This window comes from Stegostoma tigrinum, chromosome 21 (assembly GCF_030684315.1).
Source record: "Stegostoma tigrinum isolate sSteTig4 chromosome 21, sSteTig4.hap1, whole genome shotgun sequence".
Classification (NCBI taxonomy): domain Eukaryota; kingdom Metazoa; phylum Chordata; class Chondrichthyes; order Orectolobiformes; family Stegostomatidae; genus Stegostoma; species Stegostoma tigrinum.
Window position 1 is genome coordinate 24,476,237 of NC_081374.1, and position 23,806 is coordinate 24,500,042.

A 23,806-nucleotide genomic window follows, 5' to 3' on the forward strand; every position below is an offset into this window, starting at 1 on the left:
CCAAAAATTAGAAGGGAAAAAGTTCTGGTTGGAGCATCAGGAAATATTACATTCTCAACTCATGATTTTCCTTTCAGGGATTTTAATAGATGGAAAATTACTAGCTAAGAAAGTGACATTTTCTAACAAGTTGCCCAACAATACACTAGGAGTGCTGAAGTGTGAAATCTCCTGTTCATCTTAATATTAGTGGAGGATGCAAGTTTATCGACATTTTGTAGATTGTTAATAAAATTTTAAACTGTTATTTTTATTTATTTACAATTCATTTTTACCTTTTAATGATTTGCACATTTTCCCAGAATACATATCTGATGAAAAGTATATGCTGTTGAACACATTTCCCAAATTTTGCTAGTATATGCATTTGGGATCATAGATAGTAATGCTAAATAATGCAATAAGAATGTAGGTTCCCAAATATTAGGGTCAGACCTAATTCTGACTGGAGCCCAGCAGCACTAGGGGTTTGCAGAGATGGGCATTCAACAGATGCCAACCTTATTATTTGTAAACTGTTACATTCAGTCTTCTCTGAGGTTAGTCTGAACATAAAAACTTGAAATGTACAAAACTTGGGTCCATAGAAAGGAATATCACACATCCTACAGTTTTCCCAGCCCAATGACCACACCATACATTATGCTCTCTGACTTGAAAATATCATATGTTTTTAGACTACAAATACATGCTGTGGAGAGTGTTATGGTTAAACCTGCACCAAGAGAATGCATTATATTTAAATCATAAGTGATACCAGGAGCATTGTGAGCAGAAAATGCTTCCTTCCTACAGTAGAGAGCAAAGGCTTGGACTTGGATCCAGGGATATTTAGACCACTTATAACTTCAGTAGCCAGTAGCTCTGATGAGAAGCTATGTGTGCTAGCAGGAATATACCACGATGGCTGTAGTTAAAACAACATATGTCTGCCATGGTGCAATGCCAATATTTATTTTAAACTTTTCAATGATTCTTAAATACCATTATGATCTTGGGCCTAAACAGATTTTGACCGGTTCCGACTGAAGTGTTTCCCAAAGCTGTTATATACAAACTTTTCTTCCTGTTCCTCTCTTATCTACTGTTTGGAATCATTCCATCAATGTATTATTCTGTTGTTGATAACAGATCAGCTCCTGTGGAAAGTAGTAGAAATCTCTAAGTTATTTTTGCCATGTATTTGTAACAATAAATCTTAAGGGGGTGGATGAATTGTCAATCGGTTTGTTTATCTAAAGTACTTCATTTACAATTATTTACAATGTTCCTGCAGTTCTGGCGCCCAGCAATGTATGGCTTCTGAGAGCAACAGAACAAATTGTTTTAATACTCTGAATCTGGCAGGACTTCTAGGTACCTGTGCCTCAGCTGCAAGACAATCCCAGGCACAATAGAACTTCTACATTGCATATAAACCACGATGTGAAAATAACAAAAATCCTCAAACCTTATTTCCCAATCTCACTTCATCACCTTCTGTCTTTTGTTTTATCTATACCAACATTCAAAAATCTGAGCTTATACGAATTACTAGATGTTTTCTAAAGACATATGGAATATAATGGTATTTGTAGAACGTTCTTGCGTTGCAGTAGAAGCATATGGACAGGAGTAAGCCATTCAGTCCTTCAAGCCTGTTTAACCAGCCAATATGATCATGGTTGATCATTCAATTTCAGTATCCCACTCTCACATTCTCTCCATAACCCTTGCCCCCTTTAGCCACAAGGGCCACGTTCAGCTCCCTCTTGAATATAGTAACCTAGTGTGGAAGCGTGCCATACGGCCCATTGAGTCTACACCAACTCATCAAAGAGCATCTCACCCCTTATCCTATTTCTGCATTTCCCACCATAGATACGATGGGAAATTTAGCATAGACAATCCACCTCACCTGCACATCTTTGGACTGTGGGAGGAAACCCGCAGAGGCATGGGGAGAATATGCAAATTCTACACAGCCAGTTGCCCAAAGCTGGAATTGAACCCAGGTCCCAGGCAGCAGTGCTAATCAATGAGCAACCGTGCCATATATCTAATAGACTGGCCCTAACCGCTTTCTGTGGTAGAGAATTCCACAGGTCCACAACTCTGAGTGAAGAAATTCTTCCTCATCTCAGTCCTGAATGGCTTATCCCTTATTCTTAGACTGTGACCCCCAGCTCTGGACTTCCCCAACAGTGAGAACATTCTTCCCACATCAAGCCTGTCTAGTCCCATCAGGATTTCATATGTTTCTATGAAATCCCCCCTCATTCTTCTAAATTCCAGCGAATACAAGCCCAGATGATCCAGTCCTTCTTCACAGGTCAGTCCTGCCATCCCAAGAATCTGTCAGGTGAACCTTTGCTAGGCTCACTCAATAGCAAGAATGTCCTTCCTCAGGCTAGGAGACCAAAACTGCGTCTCTGCCTCTGAGCCATGAGGCTTGCGTTCAAGTCCCATCTCCTCTCAAAGTGAGAACAGGAGGTTCCAGTTTACAAATGTCTGACTTACAAATGCTTGAACGTGATCCCAGACAGGGGTGTGTTAATAAAGAGCTGACATGTGAACATTTCCACTTTCTTACAAGCAGCCATTTTATATTGTCCTGCATTATGTTCCAACCTATGCACAAGGTGACTTGTGAATGGGTTGAAGAATGGAACCGGCTCGCAATCTGGGGATTGCCCATAATACCATATCTGATCAGGGTGATTAGAAAATATCCACGTTGGTGATCATGGCACTGCTGTGGGTAGTTTACCTCTTTGATTATTGTCCCTAATTGTTTAGCAGATTTATGTACTTTGCATCAATCTGTTGAACTCTTATCAATAGGCGCAAGTGACTACCAAATTTATGCTATTTCCATTTAAAGCAACAATGTGCATTCATATAGCACCTTTAATATTGTAAAACCTCCCAAAATACTTTGTAAGAGTGATATCAAATAAACTTTATCTACCTGGAAACATATCAACATACAATCAAACTTTTCCAGAGAACATCCTTTTATTATCCATTTATTAAATATTTTAAAGCCAGTTGGTTATCCTATCTGCCTCTTCAACATCTTGTAAAGAGAAATATTCACTTACATTTACAGGAATATTCTAAAGTAACGATTGATTTTGTGATTTACTGTAAGCTTGCTTGAGAGTAAAATCTAATAACTGCACAAGGTTCAGAATTAGTTGAAAATAAAATACATTTGTGCAGTGTGAATCGCCAAACAGAATCTCCTGTCAGCATCTACAGAGAAAAAAGTAACAGGCTATGTGCTGGAACCAGTTCCTCACTGCGTCTGAGGGCACGAACTGAGCAGGAGCAAAGAATACTTTAAATGCTCATCCTGATCTAAATGAATGCAACCTTGTCATGTAAAAGTGGCTTAAGAAACTATTTTGTTCCTGTCCTTTAATCCCTTCCGCCCCAAGCAGAACTAATCCATCTTTTGAGTGTAGTAGCCAACATCCCCCAAAAAGCTTTGTACTTATTTTTTTACTAACCAGCCAAGGGCATTAAAGGAGTATTGTCTTCAGGAATTCCTGGTTAACAAATCAGAATTTCCTGCATTCAGTCTGTGTGCAGTCTGCAAGTATCGCTGACGGTGTGGTCATGTCAGGTTAATATATTTTAGCTTTAACTATAATCTTGAACAATGCCAGTTGCACCTATAAAGATTTTTCAAAGAGGTTATCTATGAGTCTTATTTATTCACAATACTGTTGAATAAGCTATAGTTTACAAACAGGAATTTTTGTCTAGTGAGCCACTAATTGCTGTGATGTTTTCTTTAAGAGCAAAGCATCCAATGATATTGTTTTAGGTATAACTCTGAATTGTATAGTTATGTTTGAATGAACATAATATATCCCCAATTTTTGTGGAATATTTACCTTCATAAGGAGTGGCCTGTCATGCTTATCAGCTTAAATATGCTAATTCTGGTGAGAAAATAACTTGGAACAAGATCTCTGAAATAAGGATTCTGTTAATAGCTTAAAGAAAAGATCAATGAATACCATCAGTCAGCGAATTTGCATGAATTGTACAGGTCTATATGAAGAAAGAACAAACAAGGTAATGGAGAAGAGAGTGAGGTAGAGAAATGTAAAGGATATTGAATGTTAGATGGCTTTTATTATCATTAGTGAGTTGTGACAAACCGAGTATACTTCATTTTAATGCTAGCTACTCCACTTATTTTATCTTGAATGATTTGATTTGCTTTTCCCTTTAATTTCCATCCCTACCTACAGCCTCTGTGCTTCACAGAATCATAGCATGGGGCAGCTCTGAAGGAGGCCATTCATTGCAACATGCCTGTTCTATTTCATGGACTTTTCACAACTGAACGGACCAGCTGGAGAGTCGATCCTGGCATGCGCAAATATTGTTCTGGATTTTTTGTTTAAATCAACATGTTGTAGCATACTCCTGTAGCATGTGTGAATTGAATTATGCCTTCTAGCTCAGAGGCTAGGACATTACCACTGATCAACAAAAACCCAGTTTCCTTGAACGGGAATCAAACTTGGGCCATAGCAGTGAAAACATTAGACCCAAAAAACTAGCCAATCAATCAAGGAAACTACAATGGCTTTTAGAGGGTTTGTGGTAGAGGAGTAGAGTCCGTACCTCTTATTAGGAGGCCCGGGTTCGAGTCCCATTTTCTCCAGAGGTGTAAATTAACATCTGTAAACATGTTGACTTGGAAAATATCTAGTGAGTGCACAATTATTGCCTGGGATGATTTTCTTATTTTCTCTCCTTCACTTGGGACTTGATTTGCTATTGGATACATCCAATGGGATATCAAAGATTATGCATCCAAGACAATATTCTAACTTCCTTTCAACTTAACTTTAAAAACATACAAGATGCATTCCCCTATTACCACAAGTACACTTTTCATAACTCTTCTGCTCACAGATGCAATTACTTTATAAAATAAAACGCGTCTCATAATCTGGAAAGGTTAAATTAAAGCAAATGATGTACAGAACATAGATTTTAAACTGTTTGGGATTCATCATCTTCCTGTCAGGTCATGATTTCCTTCAACATAACTGGAATGTCACAATTCAACAGCGTTAAAGTTACAGGGTAATTGTTCTACACTTTATTCTATTATTGAACTTCCTCACAAAGCCAACTCATTCACAAATGCACAACCTGCAATTGGTGTGGTTACTGCAAACACAGGTATTTTGTTTTTGATTTATAAGGGAGGGAACTCTGGGGGCTACTCTGATATTACCTTGATATTACTCTGTAATCTAACACAAATAATACCCAATCTATAGAACTTTTCCTAGGCAACCTCTATATAACTCCCATATAATGTTAATATGGTATTTTTGAACAGGATATACTTTGATAATCGATAATGGCAGAAATGTAATCCTTTTACTCTTTACAAATCAATTAATGCTAAATTGAATATAATTATAGTTCAATGTAATTTGTCCCCGAAAAAGACAAATGTATAACATCAGCATATTTTACAGAGGATACACAGATGATCCATTAATGAATATGGAAAAAAAATATTTTTGCAAAGCTTTTGCAGACACCAAGGCAATAACTTGAGGGGTTAGCATGTAAAACAAATATAGAACCATCCTATATAAATTCCTTTGTTTATGGCTGACAGTTCTCCACTAGGACTTCATTAACAGGGCCGTGAGGTTTTTCCACACACATTTAACTAGGTATTTTGATAAGGACTGCCATGTAGTTCAAAAGACATCACAGTCAGTATAACCATTCACTTCCTTCTCATATTTACAAACGGGGTATTTGCAAACCTGGTCATGAAGAAAGGATAATCTTTAAAGAGATTTTGAATGACAAATAGGATGCCATTCTGGTGACCTCCTGACCTCCCAACAAAGTAGGAGCTTTTCCCACACACTGCTGCTTTGAGGTGGCCGAGCTGAATTTCTTTTATGGTCGTTGGGTCAGTGACCTTCTCTGGTCCTTGGAGAATTCAAAAATTCCAAACATTTACCTGTGTAGTGCCCTGACATCCTGTTGAATTCCTTTCTACAAATTCCAAGATTATAATCTTTATTTAACTGTGGGTATTTTTGCTCTAAACTGTTCTTTAAATTCTTGAAACTATTAAAGCATCAACTGTAGTATATTAAAGACAAGGATCCATTTTGTTGAGCTACGCGGTTAAAGTATTACATTAACAATCACATTTATGTGACTTTTTTTCTTCAGTTCTGCACCTTGCCTTATCTTATTGAAGCAAAACAGGTGATAGTAAACACAGAAATCAGTCCCATCAATTAGTCTAATTAGTACAGCTTTAGTACTGTTTCATCTCGATTTCCTTGCCATGTACTTCAAGCTTCTTACCTAGCTTTTTCTTCCAGACTGGGGCCTCAGGGAAAACACTTAAAATACCACACTTATCTTCCTGCTTCCATTGAGTTTACATTCTAACCCTACCAATCTTTCTCATTAATGTATTTCCTCTACCACATACTCAAATTATGTGAGAGAGATGTGCAGAATATCTGGAATTCCTTTTGAAAACATATACAGTACATTTTCAGATGACAAGTAACGTTTGCTACCTGAAAAGAAAACCTGCAATTTGTGTTGAACTTTGTTCTTTCACCTGTTTTGTGATGCAGGCTATAAATCACATTTGAACTAAGTTTCATTGCCACTGATATACGTAACAGACTATTATCATTTATTCTGTTTGCAACAGTTAAATTGCAGTCCGAGGATGATATGAATTGTGTGAATGTTGGGGAGAATAAAGCAAAGTACATTGGAAAAAAATTCCCCAGCTCTAAAATATCCCCTTAAATATGTATTTTTCCTTTTGACTCTACATAAAAAAACAATATTGAGGGAAACACACTTGACAAACTGAATATTAAATACAGGGCCAAACAGCAGGTCTCCAGTGTTGATTAGTTAATTAAATAGCAATTACACTGGCATCTCATACTATGATCTAACTTAATCAGATGCTGTAAAAAATGTAATTCATCTTTTGGGTGACTTTTTTTTTTAAACAAGGCTCTACACACACACTGTTAGAACATGAAAAAGTGATTGGAACATATTAGAAGGTTAACAGATTCCCTCAAGTCTTCAGCAAGCTCCCACGAACAGCAATGAAACTAATGATCATATTATCTGCTTTATAGGTTGCATTAGGGGAACACATATTAGCCAGGATGAGAAGGATTCCCAGTTCTTCTTGGAATAATATCATTGGGTCTCTCTGGGCAGACAGGGTCTTAGTTTAACATCTTACCCAAAAGACAACATTTGCACAGTACAATACAGCTTAACATATGTGTTCATGTCACTGGAGTGGTATTTAGAGTTAGAATATCCAAGACTAATGTTCCTGTCTCTGAGCCAGAAGATCTGGCTTTATATCCCACTTCCACTGAAGATGTCATTAAAAAAATTAAAACATTAATTAAAATAACTGCAAGACAGTTGTATAAGGGTCAAAGAGGCTTAAAACCAAGGAGAACCTTAAAGACTGCCTACTATAGTTAAGTCATACAGACTTGGTGGGAGAACAACTCAGGATCTTGAAAGAGTAAAGCTGACCAAAGGGTTTTTCCATGTGGCCTCCAGAATGATTCCTATCCTATCAATGTAGATACTTACAGCTTAGAAGAAAATCATCCAGACTATTCTGGCTATTTCAGTCAACAAAGACCTGAGTACACTAATCCCATTTTTCAGCTTTTAACACAAAGCCCTGCAGACTATGGCAATGCAAGGAAATATGCTTAAAGGGTAAAAGCATTTCAAACTCAAGTACTGTTTGGGTAAGTTCTTATCAGGATCAGCACTTTGTGGGCAACAGAATCAAATAAGAAGACTTGTGAAGCCTATCACAAAACTGAGAGCATCTCATTCCCTTTTTAAACTTTGGACCAGCAGCAAGGCAAGTGTCTCATTGGGCAGCACCAATTTGCCAATTAAGGGGGATTATAGCTTGTTAATAACCTTCTTAAACTCAGCTCGTTAATAATCAGCCCTCTATCCAACCAAATGTACTTACCACACTGCAGGATTCTCGACATGCAAGTCAGGGCAGAAACCTGGCAACTTCAGCTCATTGTTGGCCGAGGCAAAGCTCTATGTTTCTCAGCACCAACAGCATCTCAGGGCCACCAAAGGCAAGCATCTCTCATCTCTCATCTGACAATTGCCAATCTATCATGATCATCATTGCACCTCTCCAATAAACTGGTAGGCCGTTAGGGAGGCACAAACTTCCATTTTGGTAGAGCAGCAACTAAAGGTTAAAAGGCTACAGCAGGGAGAACTTGTGCTCATGGCAGGCACCCAGCTCATGACTTGGACTAGGGACAGTCTTAAGGCTATTTACTTACTCTCTCAGCATTTGAACTCTTAGCATGCCTTCTGCATCCATACAGTGCCCTATTATGGTCACTCGTCACTTAGAGTGTTAACCATCAGGGGAATTGTCCAAATATAGCCCAGAAAGTGAGCAGTGGTCAGTCCTGTAGGGATAGCAACTGCAGGTAGCAGGGTGGTGTATTGTCAACTGGAGGGCTGCAAAAACATGGCTTGGAGTCTGGTCAGTCATGTCATGAGGGTTCTTGTTGAAGTTGGTTGGAGGGCTGGAATAAATTCAGCCCTGGTTGTCCATCCATAGTTCATTAAGAAGGCCACAAGTAGGGTCTGCATAGGCAGTGAGGGAGATTGCTACCAAAAGAGTTGGGGGTGTCCCAGTTGGAGGTGGGTGGGGGAACAGTGGTGGGGGAACAGAGTAAGTAAATAGCCTTAAGACTGTCCCTAGTCCAAGTCATGAGCTGGGTGCCTGCCATGAGCACAAGTTCTCCCTGCTGTAGCCTTTTAACCTTTAGTTGCTGCTCTACCAAAATGGAACAATGAAGGTGATGGGGAAACTCAAAGTGACTGGGTGGCAGTATGTAGAACAGCATTAGAGGGCATTTTAAGTTGTGAAATGGGGACTACTGGCAGTGACCACATCATGTCCCCCATCGGAGGAGTAGGGTGGGCAAAACTGAGGTTTAATGACAGGTTTCAGAAGGCAGGGAAGACAGTTGGAGATGAAGTGCAATGAGATGGATTTTCACATAAGGTACAATATGTGGAAAAAGGTTGTTGGGGTCTTGTGAGGAGAAAGGGGGCATCAAGACTCTGGGGAGATGGTGGGGAGAGGGTACCAGTCGGACCCAGTGCTGACAGTATCCACTTGAGCTGCATTTCCTCCCATCATTTGGCGTTCTCTAGATCCTCAACCCCACCATGGTGGGTGACAGGGCCTTCAGCTGTGTCTAACCTATCTCCAGCACTTTGGCCCTCATTCCCTCTCTTCCCACCCACAACAGTGATAAAGTCTCACTTATCTTCATCTACCATCCCACCAGCATCTACATCCAAAGGATCATTAGCTGCCTTTTTCACCACCTGTAGCGAGCTGCTACTACTGGAGACATATTCCACCCCCCCCCCCCCCCCCCCACCCCCGGCTCATTTGTCAGTTTTCCACAGGGAACATTTCCTCTGGGATACCCTTGTCTATTCCTCCTCCACTCACAACACCTCCCCACATCACCTTCCCTTGCAATTGCAGAAGCTTTAATACCTGCCTATTTATTTCCTCCCTACTCACTATCCAAGGCCGCAGACACACCTTCCGGATGAAGCAGCAATTTACCTAGACTTCACTCAATCTAGCCACTGTATTCACTGCTCACACTGCAACCTCCTCTATCTTAAGGAGATGAAGTGCAGACTGGGCTGCAGCTTTGCAGAGTACCTGCATTTTGTCCACAAAAAAACTCTGAACTTTCCAGCTGCATGCCATTTTAACACACCACAGATTTCTCCAGGCAACACCTCTGTCTCAGGTTTGCTGCAGCACTCCAGCAAAGCACTGCTCAAGCTGAAAGAACAGCACCTCATTTTCCTCTTGGGCAATCTGCAACCTTCTGGATTCAATGTCAAGTTCAACAATTTGAGGGCCTGAACACCTTCTCCCACCTTGTTACCCAAATCCCACACACCAGGCTGTGTCATCACATGGACTGCTACTATAACCAATCCATTGTCAGCCAGCACTAGCAGCTTTACATTCTTTCTGGCTGACCTTTATCTATTCTTTGCCTACCAACTGTTTTTCTCTACATTTGAGCTCCATCTCCACTTATCTTTCATTCTTTCCCCCTCTACCCACACCCCCTTCTCTACCATATGCATCAACCCTTTCAAGGTATAATCAGTTCTGAAGAAGGGTCACTGGACCTGAAATGTTAACTCTGCTTTGTCTCCACAGATGCTGTCAGACCTGCTGAGATTTTCCAGCAATTTCTGATTTTGTATCTAAAAGATTAAATGTCCTGCAGGCTATAGGAACTTGCAGCTCTCATACTGCCAGAAGCAGCCTTCAAGTCAACAGTGTTCAACCCAAAGACCTACCCATCTTCAAGTTTGAAGAAAAAGCAGTCTGGTAGAATAGCAAAATTTCCAAGTCTCCTGCATTTTTGAAGTCAGCGATTTAGAGAATAAATGGGCTAGTTGTAAAAGTAATAATGTACACAGCTGTATAAATATCAGTAACAGGAAGAAAAACTTTGTGATGAAAGTCTGCAAGGGTCTAGGAGGATTAATACTGAGGTATACCTTAAGCATCACCAACTATGATGATGCCACATGGACCTGATGGGAGAACGGCTCTGGATCTCCAACTGGGTCTTCCTCATAATTCCTACCATGTTAAAATAACTTTGTACCTGGTTGCAATTATGCAATAAATTACATCCTGTAGAGGCATAAGCCTCTTCTTGTTAGGCTACCAAGTGGCTTTCATCTACAATATTTAACCAAGCAGACCCTGCAGATCCATATCAGGAAAGATAGTGGTGGCATATAGATCTACCTGATAACCCTACCAGATGAGAAATGGTGGAGATTCATGTTTCAACAAGGAGTACTAGATATTCTGTACATTCAATGCTTTCAAAGGGCTTTTTAGACCAACATGTATATGCAATGGTTTTACGGAAGAAAATACGGTAGTCACATATTAACTTATTTACTTCTGTATCTAAGTTATACAGCTTCAGAAATTGTCTCTAACCCTGCCAACTAATACTAGCCTTTGTTAGAACCTTCCCCGGAGTGAATGCTGTAGAAGAGATCTGAAAATGCATGTCACTCCAGTTATTAAATGCTAGCTTTCAAATTCAGTTGTTACAATTCTGTGCCATAGGCACTGAATATTTTTCTACATTAAAGGTGCTATACAAATGCAAGTTGCTGTTGCTATTGACTTTCATTACATTTGGAAATTTCATGAACTGTCAAGAGACAATAGTTGGCAAACTTCACCTTTCTGTGTCAAGTTCTGAACCACTCTTCTGAATGCTATTTGTTTTCAGAATATCTCCCTCTGTACAGTTTAAAATGACTCCTCTTACATATCTAGTTCCATGACCTACAATAATTGTTGACAGGTAATTCTGTCCTTATTGTACACAAAGAAGCCTAAAGGAGAAAACAAAACAACAAAATTCAGTGACAATAGTCCGAACATACAAATTAGGAGCAAAAGAAGGTCATTCAGCCCCTAAAACTACCTTGCTATTCAATAAGATCATGGCTAATCTGTTTCTGGCCCCAACTCCATTTCCCTGACTACCCATGATAACCTTGGACTCCCTGGTAGTCAAAACTCCACCTATATATAATCATTTTTAGCATCTTCTCTTCAATAATTAGGTTTTACATTGCACTTCTGATGTTTTTAGTTTAGCTGTCCAGAATCAGTATATACATTATGAGCCATTAGTACAATGATTGAAACATGTTAAATTGTTTTGATGACTGTGGCTAAATTGGGATACCCTACCCACAAATTAATCATTTTACCTGATAACCATGCTATATCAATGAAGCTGAAATTTTACACCATTGATACAGACTTCAGGCTCTGCCACCCATAAACCACTGGTTGCATTATATATGACATAACAGGATAGAACTAGCTATAGTGTTCAAGGTTCTGCATTTGTATCTGTGTGCTAAAGAGGAGCAAAGGGCAACTCTTTGGCTGCTACACAGTTTGCCCATGTACGGATGAATCAGAAACCGGGTTATAGTGACCGTGGTATGGTTACGGTACACGGCATCCCACATTAATAAAGCTGCAGTAATTGAGCCATGATTTACAAGTTTACTTCTTTTCAATGCAAGACGTCAGGTCACATTTCGGCCTAATTAAACTATAGTAAAAGATAAATAAGTCAAGTATTATTTGTCAATAAAGCCCACAGTAAGTGGCTAAGGAGATTATTCATCAGTTTTGCAAACTATTTAAAAGTGTAATTCTTTGCGGAAAGCTAAATGTTTGGGAAGTGAAGCTTTTATTTTTTGACATATTTTTAGTTTCTTCATCTTTTTGTTGCCTGTTTGTTCACCCTTTTGTAACCAGCATGAAACTTAAGAAGATTGTAAGGACAGCATATCCTGGGATGTCAACTCAATTTCCCAAGGTTTCTTTTTTCTGTTTTCCTTGTGTGTTCAGGCTGAATTAAAAGAAACCTGTAGAAATTTTCCACAACACCCACTGACTCTGAAGCTTACATTGGTTTCAGAAAACCAATATTGGTTGATCTGAACAGCACAATGTAAAGACCCAAGACAAAAAATTCTAAAATACGGAATCTCAAAAAAGTGAATCAAAAATATAAATTTCCATTTATGCTGATTTTTCAGATTTCTTCATATATACTATAAATACAGTTTCATGATTAGTTACAAGACATCATCTAGAGAGGAGGAAACTAAGCCCTATCAGCCATCTCTCCCACGTATCAGAATACCTCACTTCCTTGCAGTATGGTATATTGTTGGTGAAACATAACCTGACAGTTAACTGTCAAATGTTGTTAACTGGTGCATTCTCCATGAGAACATATATATTTATCAGAGATCCATTTGCCAACCATTCAGCGCATTTCTCTCATGTATTATCAATGTTGGTTTTCCCCTTAAGTTAGTATTCTTGTAAGCTAGCCTAAGGACTTCTAAACTGCATAATTTTCAACTATATAAGGAAAGATATAATTTCATTGAAGACAGTTCAGAGAAGGTTCACTAGGATGAACCATGGTATGGAGGGATTGCCTTACGAGCAAATGTTAAACATGTTAAACCTTACTCACTGAAGGTGATCTCCAGTGGCACGATTCTTAGGTGGCATGACACAGTATGCACTGAAAGGATGTTTGCCCTCATGGGAGAGTCCAAGATCACAGCGCGTATTCTCAAAATGAAAGGGCACCAATTTAGGATTGAGATGAGGAGGATTTTTTTCTCTCAGAGAGTTGTAAGTCTTTGGAACTCTTTGCCACGGAAAGTGGTGGAGACAGAGTCCTTATGTCTGTTTAAGGCTGAGTTATAATCTTGATCAGTAGGGAAATCGAGGGTCACAAGGAGAAAGTAGGAAAGTGGATGTGAAGAATGTCAGATCAGCCATGATCCTGTTGAATGGTGGGGTTAGTTTGAGGGCCCAAATGACCTACTCCTGTTCCTAGTTCTTATGATCTAATGGCCCTAACTACTGGTTTGTACTTGGTACATTATCTTCTTGAAACTTCATGTTTGAGTGTGGGTTTCGTGTTATGTTTTATTATTGTTCATGGGGTTAATAAGTAATACAATTCCTCTTTATTTCATTCAAGAATATATTGAATCTGGCCCCTTAATTCTGAACCATCAAACTTTGTTTTAGTTGAAGTTTGAGAAAGTTGCAGGCTAAAAACAAGTAATACTCTGTTGCAGTCAACTGAGGAACATATAAAAGATAGAAACTAATTCACTTATCCTCACCTGATCATAACAATTACTGTTGTCTCATTATGTGGTCCTTTGGCAAATCTGCATGTAAGTGAAAATATTTCAACATGGGCAAACTACACTGCTTCAGAACCTAACATTTCAGCAAACATTCAGAGGCACATTGAAGGACATATCATGAAGAAGGCTATATGTTCCATCAGGGCTGTGCTAGCTTTTTGAAAAGTCAAACCAATTAGTCCCACTGCTCTTTTCTCCAATTCCTTCAAGTATCTATCTCTTTTCAATTTTTCTTTGAATATACTAGCAACACCTTTTCAGGCTGTGTATTTCAAATCATAATAGTTCACAGTGTTAAAAAAAAAGCACTCATGTCACCTCTGATTCTTTTGTTAACTAACTTAAAGCTCTGTTCTTTGCTAACTAATCCTTCTGCTATTGAAAACAATACCTTGTCATTTACTCCATTAAAACCCTAAATGATTCTGAACATCTCCATTAAATTTCCTTTTAACCTTTGTTCCTCTATCGAAAATAACACTAACTTCTTTAGTCTTTTCATGTAACTGAAATGTTTCACCTGTCACAACATTCTAATAAATCTCCTCCACACTCCCGGTAAGGCGTTACTATTCTTCCTAAAATCTACTGCCCAGAACTGGCCATAACACTCATTTCAGACCTAAACTGCATTTTATAAAAGTTTGTCCTAATTTCCTAGCTTTTGAATTATATTTCTCTATCTGTAAAGCTATGGATTCTATGTGCCATTTTAAACAGCCTCATCAGTCTGCCCAGTCAATTTCAACGTATTGTGCACCATATCCCTCTAATGCTCTGCTCCTGAATGCCTCTTCAAATTATACAGTTTTATTCATATTGTTTCTCATCATTTTTCCAGCAAAAATGAATAATTTCATCTTTCTCTGCAGTAAACTTAATCTGCCATCCTCAGTAGTTACTGCATTTTCAAGTTTCATGTCATCTGAGGACCTACAAGTAATTCAGTGTATATCCATGGTTATTAATATATGTCAAAAAGTATCATCTTTCTAACACTAACCTCCAGGGCATTCCACTGCACACTTCCCTCCAGTCTGAAAAATATTCACCGCTGATTTTTACCTCTCAGACAGTTTATATCAGTGGAGCTACTAACCTTTTAATCTTTTGTGTTTCAGTTTTGATAGCAATTCTATTCTATTGGCATCTTTCAACCTATGTAAGATGATGGACATGTGGCAAATAAAATCCATTGAGGATGGTATAGCTTTGTGTGATGTCATTTCATTGACTGTTGATGCAACCAATCCATGAGAGGTAGGTTCTGCAGCCAGTGCCATATAAGAAATTGTATTTAACGTTTTCAGTATTAGTCCTGTAGCTGAGCCATTTTATCCCCTGATTGTCATGGTGTTTCAAGCCAGATCACAGATGTTATTTTTCTCTGTTGTCTGGTGGTGTTTCCAAGATCCAAAAATGCAAGATGCACTTTCAAACAAACCAGAAGCACAGTTTTGCACATCCTGCTGACTGCCTAGTTTCAGTAATTCCTCTACGCAAAAACAAATCCTTGGATATATGACCATCTTTCATCCTGAGAACATGCTCAAGTGAAGTTGCCTCTGCTTGATGAGTGAAAATATACTTGAAAGATTTGAGAGAGACTTCAATGGCCTTCTAAACTAGTGCTTTCATGATTTTGCCCTTCCATGAGGGGACATATGTCACAAGGAGTGGACACAGATTTGCATGGAGAAAGACAAGAGGAGGATTGAGTGGAACATGAAGGCCAACTTGGACAAATTGTTGCCCTAACTAGCCTTTCTCTGCACCATTAAACCTACGCAATCCTATGCTGTTTCATATTTCCAATAAATTTGTTGTCTGCATCTTTGTAATTGATTAAATGAAGGTGAAGTGTTTCAGTCAGTTCAAACTGCAGTCTGCCTTGAAACTGTCACAAACCTGAAAAGTCTGTTGGCCTCTTTAGTCCTGTACCACTAAGCATGCTGCTATGTGCAGCCAGCACCTGACAAACCACTGTGTTTGCCAACTGACAAGAGAGCAAGGTGTGAACAGATTACATGGAATTTTAACCCTTTGAAGGCTGACTGAAATCTTGGGTTTCTGAGTTCCGAATGTCAAACATGGTAATATTTTGTGATAAGTGGGAAAATGTGTAAAAATACGGATTGCAGCAATGGAAAAGAGAAAACTCCTCTGGTTTTTAAACAAACAAGTGATTATATCATAAGGAGCTAAATATTACATATCACAGAATACAACCAGCTCCAGAAAAATGCATCTTGAAAAATGTTCTGGGACCACGTAGGACATAAAATAGGAATAGGAAAGAGGCCTGTGGCTTAAAACCATTTTAAAATAGTGTTAGCTAATGTATCAAACCCATTTTGAGGCCATTATTACCCCAAGCAACACTTATTCCAATGAGTTAAGATTGGTCTGTGGTACAGTGTGTATAAGAATTAGCAAGCACTTCTCTCACATTGCTGGAACGAAATGTTGCACTGCCCCACAGTCCATCACATCTGCTTTAATGATGAAGAATTAAGTTAATTTATCTACAAAGCAAGAAGTCATAATCTGTGTGATCTAATTCTATAACTGAGTCACTTGCTGAAAATCTCTTTGATAGCATGTGTGCCATAAAATGTCCCTCCTGTTTTAAATTCACTTGCCAGGAATCCTCATTGACATATGTATGAGTAACAATCTGGTTCATTCCACTAACTCTGCAGAAGATAATTATAGCAACACAGTCAGTTTCACATCAGCCTTTCACAAATTACTATGTGCTTCTGAATGCATTACTGATTTCACACCACTTTTATATAACTATTTGTAACATTGATCATTTTCTGAATGTCGAGCATGTGGTCTTGTGATTCCCTCAAGTGTAATGAATCTACAAGATATAAATTGAAGTTACATAACATAATTAGAAATTACTTGAGCCTCTGTTGTTAGCGATGAGGGACTCACTTACAATCACCATTAGAGTATATGGATCTGAATGTTTTCCATTTCTTCTATCCCCAACTCCTCCTAAGCTCTCTAAGAGTACATTCTTTGAAATCAATTTCTTGTTTTAAAATTCTGTGGAAACAATGTAAATTGATTTTATTTTGTAGTTTGCTGCACCATTTGCCAAGGAGCAACTTTACAAATTGCAACAATTCATGGTGCTACTGCAGAAAAATGTATAGATCAAGATGTTCACTGATGTGTAGCATTAACAGGGATAAGAGTAGCACATAGTGGATGGGTCTGCAGGGGATACCAGTCACAACATCTCTATGTTTTGTGGCTGATACACCTATTGTTCAAGAATAGGAAGCTCAAGTTTAAGTTAAAGGCATTGCCATGGAACTTTCAGCTTTGGCTTGATGTGAAATATTGTTCATTTTACACCCCTGCCAACGTTTATAGTTCAACTGATTATTTCTTTCTCTGGAGACAGGACAGAACTTGTTGATCTCATCAGAGATATTTTACAATAAGGCCTTACTGACTCAGCCCCACAATGGGCTGGTGGGAAAATGTTGTACATGTTGCTGTGACAACCAGCAAAATTCAGGTAGGTCTCAGAGTGAATCATTGCTCTGTCCACTGTTAACCAATCTCAGCACTTATGCGGCAATTAGACCTAAACCCCTGGGCAAGGGAAGGAAAGAATTAGCAATGGTTCTGCCTCTTGATCGTTATCCAGTGACAATACATATACTTTAGTGTGGGCAAGATTAGGGTTTGGCTCTAATTACAATAACCACTTGCATTTATGTACTGCCTTTCACACAGTAAAACATTCCAAGGCATTTCACGGGGGTGCCATAGAATAAAAACACATCAGGAGTTATTGGGGCAGAAGGTAAAAGGCTTGCTCAGAGGCTTTAAAGAATATCTGAAAGGAGGAATGAGAGTGCAAGGCAGAAACGTTTAGGACGGAAACTACTAAGCTTAGATCTTTCACAGCTGAAGGCCCTTGTGCTAATAGTGGAGTAATTAAAATCAAGAAGATCAAATTGGAGGAATGGAGATACCTCAAAGGGATGAAGGTGTGGAGATTTCAGAACTGGAGAGGTGTGTCCTTGGAAGGATTTGATAGCAAAGATGAGAGTTTTAAAATCAAAGTAATGCAGGCTGGAACCTAAAGTACATTAAACATAAGGATGATCGTGAATGGAACAGGTTGAGAGCAAGGACATAGCAACAAAGCTTTAGATGACTTCAAGTCTACAAAGGCTGGAAAATAAGAAGCCAGCCACGAGTTATAACTCCTTCCATAACAAATACATTTCCATCACCCTCTGTCCATGTTCATACTTAAGGAAGGGTCAATTTGTAAATTATTGCTGAGAATAGAGAATACCCATGAATCTTCAACAGAGAGGAAAAGCAAGGAGAATAAAATCAATAGAAATCAAAATCAACAATTTACAGGACACTCTTCCAAATGCTTATGAATCAGTAAGTATAATAGTAAAGTCTCTACAATTCAGCTGTTACCTTGGCTCTCTGAATAAATGCATGGTGTGACGCAGAAGTGATCCATGCAGACCACCGCTGCTGGTTTAAACATGACATAATCAATCTGAGGTGGAGCAAGAAACAGAGATCTACAATGGCTTTTCACGCTAAGGCACTTGGGAGAAGAAGAATCACTGTTGATTCAAATTTAATCACCAATGTGTGTGCAAATCACAGGTAAAGACAAGATTAGGCTTGGCATTGATAACCGATCAATATGTCTCCAATTATGCTTGAATTTAACCATGTCTTGCATATCTCTGTGTGTTTATGTATGTGTTGGGAGGTTAGGTGTTAAAATCACAGTAATGAGATACTCAGTTATACTCACTCTCATTCCATGTTAACAGGGACATTTTGGACAATATTGGACATCTCAATAAAGGAGGCAAAGGTCTTACTGAAATGCAAATTGATGTCATTCAGGGTTTGACACCATTTTAAATGGTATTTCATATGTTGGATTCTAGTTTTGGTCTCACCAGGGAAACTTGTCACCACACAAAAGCAGATTCAGAAGAGTGCTAAGGAGGAGATTAAATTGAATTATTTATTGTTTTCTTGTGGACGAGGAGGAGCATCAGGAATTAAAACAAAAACTTCCCCACCTTGTGCCTCCTTTACATGCCCTCTTTACATCCAAATGCTGACTTCATGCCAATATGCATACCTAAAGACTGGGGAGCATTCTCACATATGTCTCATGGCAGCATTCTCCCACTCCAACTACTCTATCTCCCACTGGCCTGGAAATCATAACTGGGCAGACATTACACACAGACTGTGACAATTGACCCTAGAGGTAAAATGAGGCTGGCCACAAGTTGGTGCATTGGAAAAATCCCGCCATTTATCCCACTGAATTCAAGTTGCCTCGAATAAAGATTGGGCCATTATTCAGGATTTCTCCAATGCATCAACTTGTGGCCAGCCTCATTTTACCTCTAGGGTCAATTATCTCAATCTGCGTGTAATGTCTGCCCAGTTATGATTTCCGGGCCAGTGGGTGACAGAATAGTTGGAGTGGGAGAATGCTGCCATGAGGCATCGGGCCATTATTCTCGCAGATTGCAAGTAAAGAATTGACACCAGAGACTCCTCTAGTAGCTCAGAAAGTATATCATGTTTTTCATTGGCAGATATAGGTCATGTGGTGGACAGCCTTTAATTGGCTTGAAAACTCTTCATCTGGAGAGGAGGAAATTGGTCAGGACTCCCACACTTGCTCACTATCCAGCAATCCCATCTAGAAATGTGAGAATATAGTGGAATATCAAGATCATTTCTGGTCTGATGTGCCAATTACTAATGTAACATTTACTATTAAAGCTTCCAAACACTATCATGACTTCTTGAGGGTTAAATATTGAAGACTACAAGGCACTTATAGAACTATGCTCCAGCAAGAAGTCAATACCTTCAGGACACATAGGGAGAAAAGTGACAAGGGGAAAGAAAATCCATTTGGCAAGATACCAATTGGGTGTCAGCACTTTTGAAAGAATCAATGCCTCTCAAAGAGGGAGAAGGATGAGATTTTTAAAAGTTTATGCAATACAATTTTCTACAATCGGTCACCATGTGTAACCATGTTATGTATTAAACATTTTGATCAATAATTCTAAATGAATATTCTGAAAAACCTCTGAACTGTCCTGACAACTGCTGTGAACCTGATAGTCCATGAATCATCCACAGACAGAACAAGTAGGAAAGTGATTCCATAGAGCCCTTGCTGAAATTTCTTGGTAAGTGCAAGTATACAAGCTTACAAATGCTTTATGATTAAAAACTCGTGTTTGTGTTTCCCTGATAACTGTGCAATCTGTACCTTGGAATGATGCAGACTTGTGCAAACTGAGAAACAGTCTGGAGAGAATTTTGCTGAACAATTAGACTTTAAGGAGGAAGAGCAATGTCACAAATGCAATGAGTAGTAAAAATGTCTTCAAGGATACGGTAACCATGAATGATGGAACATTTTTGACCTTCAGTTGGGAGCAGGGGACTCAATGGTTTCAGATAGTTTTTAAATCTTCCATATACTGTGAATACCATTACATTAGTTCATCCCAATCTGCCCTTGACAAGATGGTAATGAGTTGGCTTCGCTAACTGCTGTAGACTATGGTAAGTAGTTAAACCCTTGGTGCTGTTAGGAAGGGTGTTCCAGGCCTTTTACCCAGCAACAGTGACATAGTCCCAAGTCAGAATGCGTGTGGCTGGAGGGGAACTTGAAGGTGGTGGTGTTTCCATCAATCTGTTGTCCTTCCTCTTCAGGATTGTGGACATCATGGGTTTATAAGCTACTGTTGAAGGAGTCTGGTGAAATGTTGCAGAGAACCTTGTAGATTGTATGCACTGCTGTAACAGTGTATTGATGTGGAGAGACTGCATGTTGAAGTTATTTGATAATAAGGGTGTTGAGCTTTTTGAATGTGGTTGGAACCGTACCCATCTAGACAACTTGGGAGTATTCCATCACACACCTGGCTTGGGCTTTCTAAAAGGTAAAGAATCAAAAGGTGAATTACTTGCTTTTGTAGCCACAGTGTATATATGGCTGGTTAAATTATATTTCTGATATATTCGTAATCCCTATTTATCTGGGAAATTCAGTGATAGGAATGTCATTGAATATCAAGGGGTTATGGTTGTATTCTCTCATGTTCTTGACGGTTGTTGTTTGCTGCTTGACAGAATGAAATTTATTTGTTATTTATTAATCCAAGCCTGAATGTTATCCTGATGAATTTGGACAGGGCTGCTTCACTGTTTGAGAAGTTGTGAACAATGCTGAACATTGTACAATCATCAGCGAACATCCCCACTTGTGGCCATATGATGGAAGGAAGGTCATTGATGAGGCAGCTGAGTATGATGGACCCAGGACACGACTCAATAGAGCTTAAGGATTCTACTTCTAAGCCAGGAGGTGTAGGCTCAAATTCTACTTGTTTTGAAAATGTAGAAATTGTGCAGTGATGTCCTGGGGCTGAGATTATGGACACATAATAGTCATAACCATCTTCCTTTGTGTTAGGTATAACTCAAACTGGTGGACAATTTTCCCCCAGTACCTTTGATGCTAGTGCTCCCTGATACCACATTTGGTCAAATGGCGAACTCCAAGATACACAACAATGCTGAATCACTGAGCAGAGATTGATAGTCAAGTTCTGTACCCATGAAGACGGTCTCAGTCGTGATCTTGGGTCCATGTCGCACCACATGAAATCCCAAAACACTGTTCTGTATCTGTAAAATCTTCCTTACTGTCCTGTTTTGACAACATTACATTGATAAATTGTTATGATCTCTCTACCTTAATTGTATGTACAGTTTTGAATTACTCATCATTTTGGTTAGACATTCAGCATGCAACTCTTATACCTATCATGATATTTCAGTCATTTAGTTTGTCTCTAGCATTACCTTATTTTGATTATTCTGTAATTATCTCTCTATCTCACTTAATCGGATTAAAGGTCATCCCTTTGCCGGTTATTCAGCTGTTGACACTTTACTCACTGTCTAAAACTCTTAGTCATCTGCAAAGACATATTATTTCTCACTCCATTCACACCAGTTGTATGATCTTTTGATCTGTCTGCCCTTGATCTTTCTGCCTATAAACTCAGTGTTCTGTGTGCTTCTCTCTCTCTCTGCACCTGACAAAGGAGCTACGCTCTGAAAGCTCATGATTTCAAATAAAACTGTTGGACTATAACCTGGTGTTGTGTGACTTCTGACACTTGGTCAAATACTGCTATTTAAAAACAGGAATTTAAATACCTTTACAAATTGAGATGAAGTGATTATGATATGAGGTAACCATTTACCAATCAGGTAAATGATTTAATCTTGGAACACATCCAGGATTATTTGTACACCCCAAATCCATCAGAATTTGAGCATATTTCTATCAATAGTAGATTATGGCCATAGGCCCAGGTTCTTCAACAGCGTCTTCCAAATTTCTACTATCAAGAAGGCAAGATGCACAGTAACATCACCACATGTGAATTCCCCTCCAAACCACACACTATTCTAACTTGGAGCTATATTGTCATTCCTTCACTGTTGCTGGGTCAAAATCCTGAAACTTTCTTCCAACATTAATTCTGGGTTATCTAAATCACACGGACAGCAGCAATTCAAGATGGCGACTCATCACCACCATCTCAAGGGCAATCATAGTCAATAGATGCTGGTCTAGCCAGCAATGCTCACATACTGTCAAAGAAATGAGAATCATGCTGAGCAAAGACAAGGTTCTTCTTCACAATGAGGGAAGGAAAAAAATCAAGTTTGATGAACTCGATGAATTTTTAATGAACTCTTTCCTATCTCAACATGTCCAATGAAGGGCTGATTTGGTAATGTGCTGACAGCTAGACATGGTGTGGGATCTGGCAATTAGGTACAAAGAGATGAAGAAAAACATACTCTAAAGTTGAGCAAAAAAGTAATAATTGTGTAAATATGTGAAATTGAGTTAAGTTGTGTATAATTTTAAAGTAATTCTAAGTATATCAATATATTTATTTCAGATTCACTCTACTCCTTGCTTTTCTTGCGTAGATTAGTAGTATTTCAGCCTTAAATGAGTATGAAATGCATTGGTCTGGATTATTTTTAAAACCAAACTGTCTCATTGACTGTTAATCCCAAACCTAATACAGTTATTTGATAAAAGAAGGCTGCAGCTGACTATTTTTAGCACTGCTTATTTTCTCCAGGGTCAGCTGTTCAGTCACTAGCAATGAAGTGTACACCAAAGATACTCACAATGAGCTAAGAGTTGGTCAGCTGTGAGTAGAATAGGAAAATCACATGTGCTCACAAGAGACCAGCATATAACCTGGTCTGATGACTGGAGTACTAAATTTATCACGAGTGACCTTACAATGGAACTCTGACTTCAGTAGCTCAGGTTACTGTTGGGCATCCTCAAAGGTTATTTATCTCTTGTAGGTTTGGAATCATTATAATACACATGCTACCCTAGTTTTATGTAATCATCTCAATTAATATATCTTGTAAAATAAACTTTATAAGAAACTTCAACATTCATTGTTAATTCTCTGCCACATTTTAATAATGTCTATTTATCAAAATAAAATATCAGCAGTCATTGCAAACTTACTTCTCAGGGATGATCTTGTAGCATACCGTTTTGTGGTTTAAATTATCTGGCTGAAATCCCATTTTCTTACAAGAGGAAAGAGAAGAGTCAAGGACAAAAGGTTAATACCCTGAACCAATTGGTAAGGTACATGGTTTCCAAATTGTCAGAGATCAGAGCCCATTGTGATAGTGGTCTGAAGCACTTTCCAGCAATGACTAGATAGAATCATTGTTGCCACTACTTTGGTGCTTCAATAACTGTGTCCAACAGTCATATTCAGGATGAGAA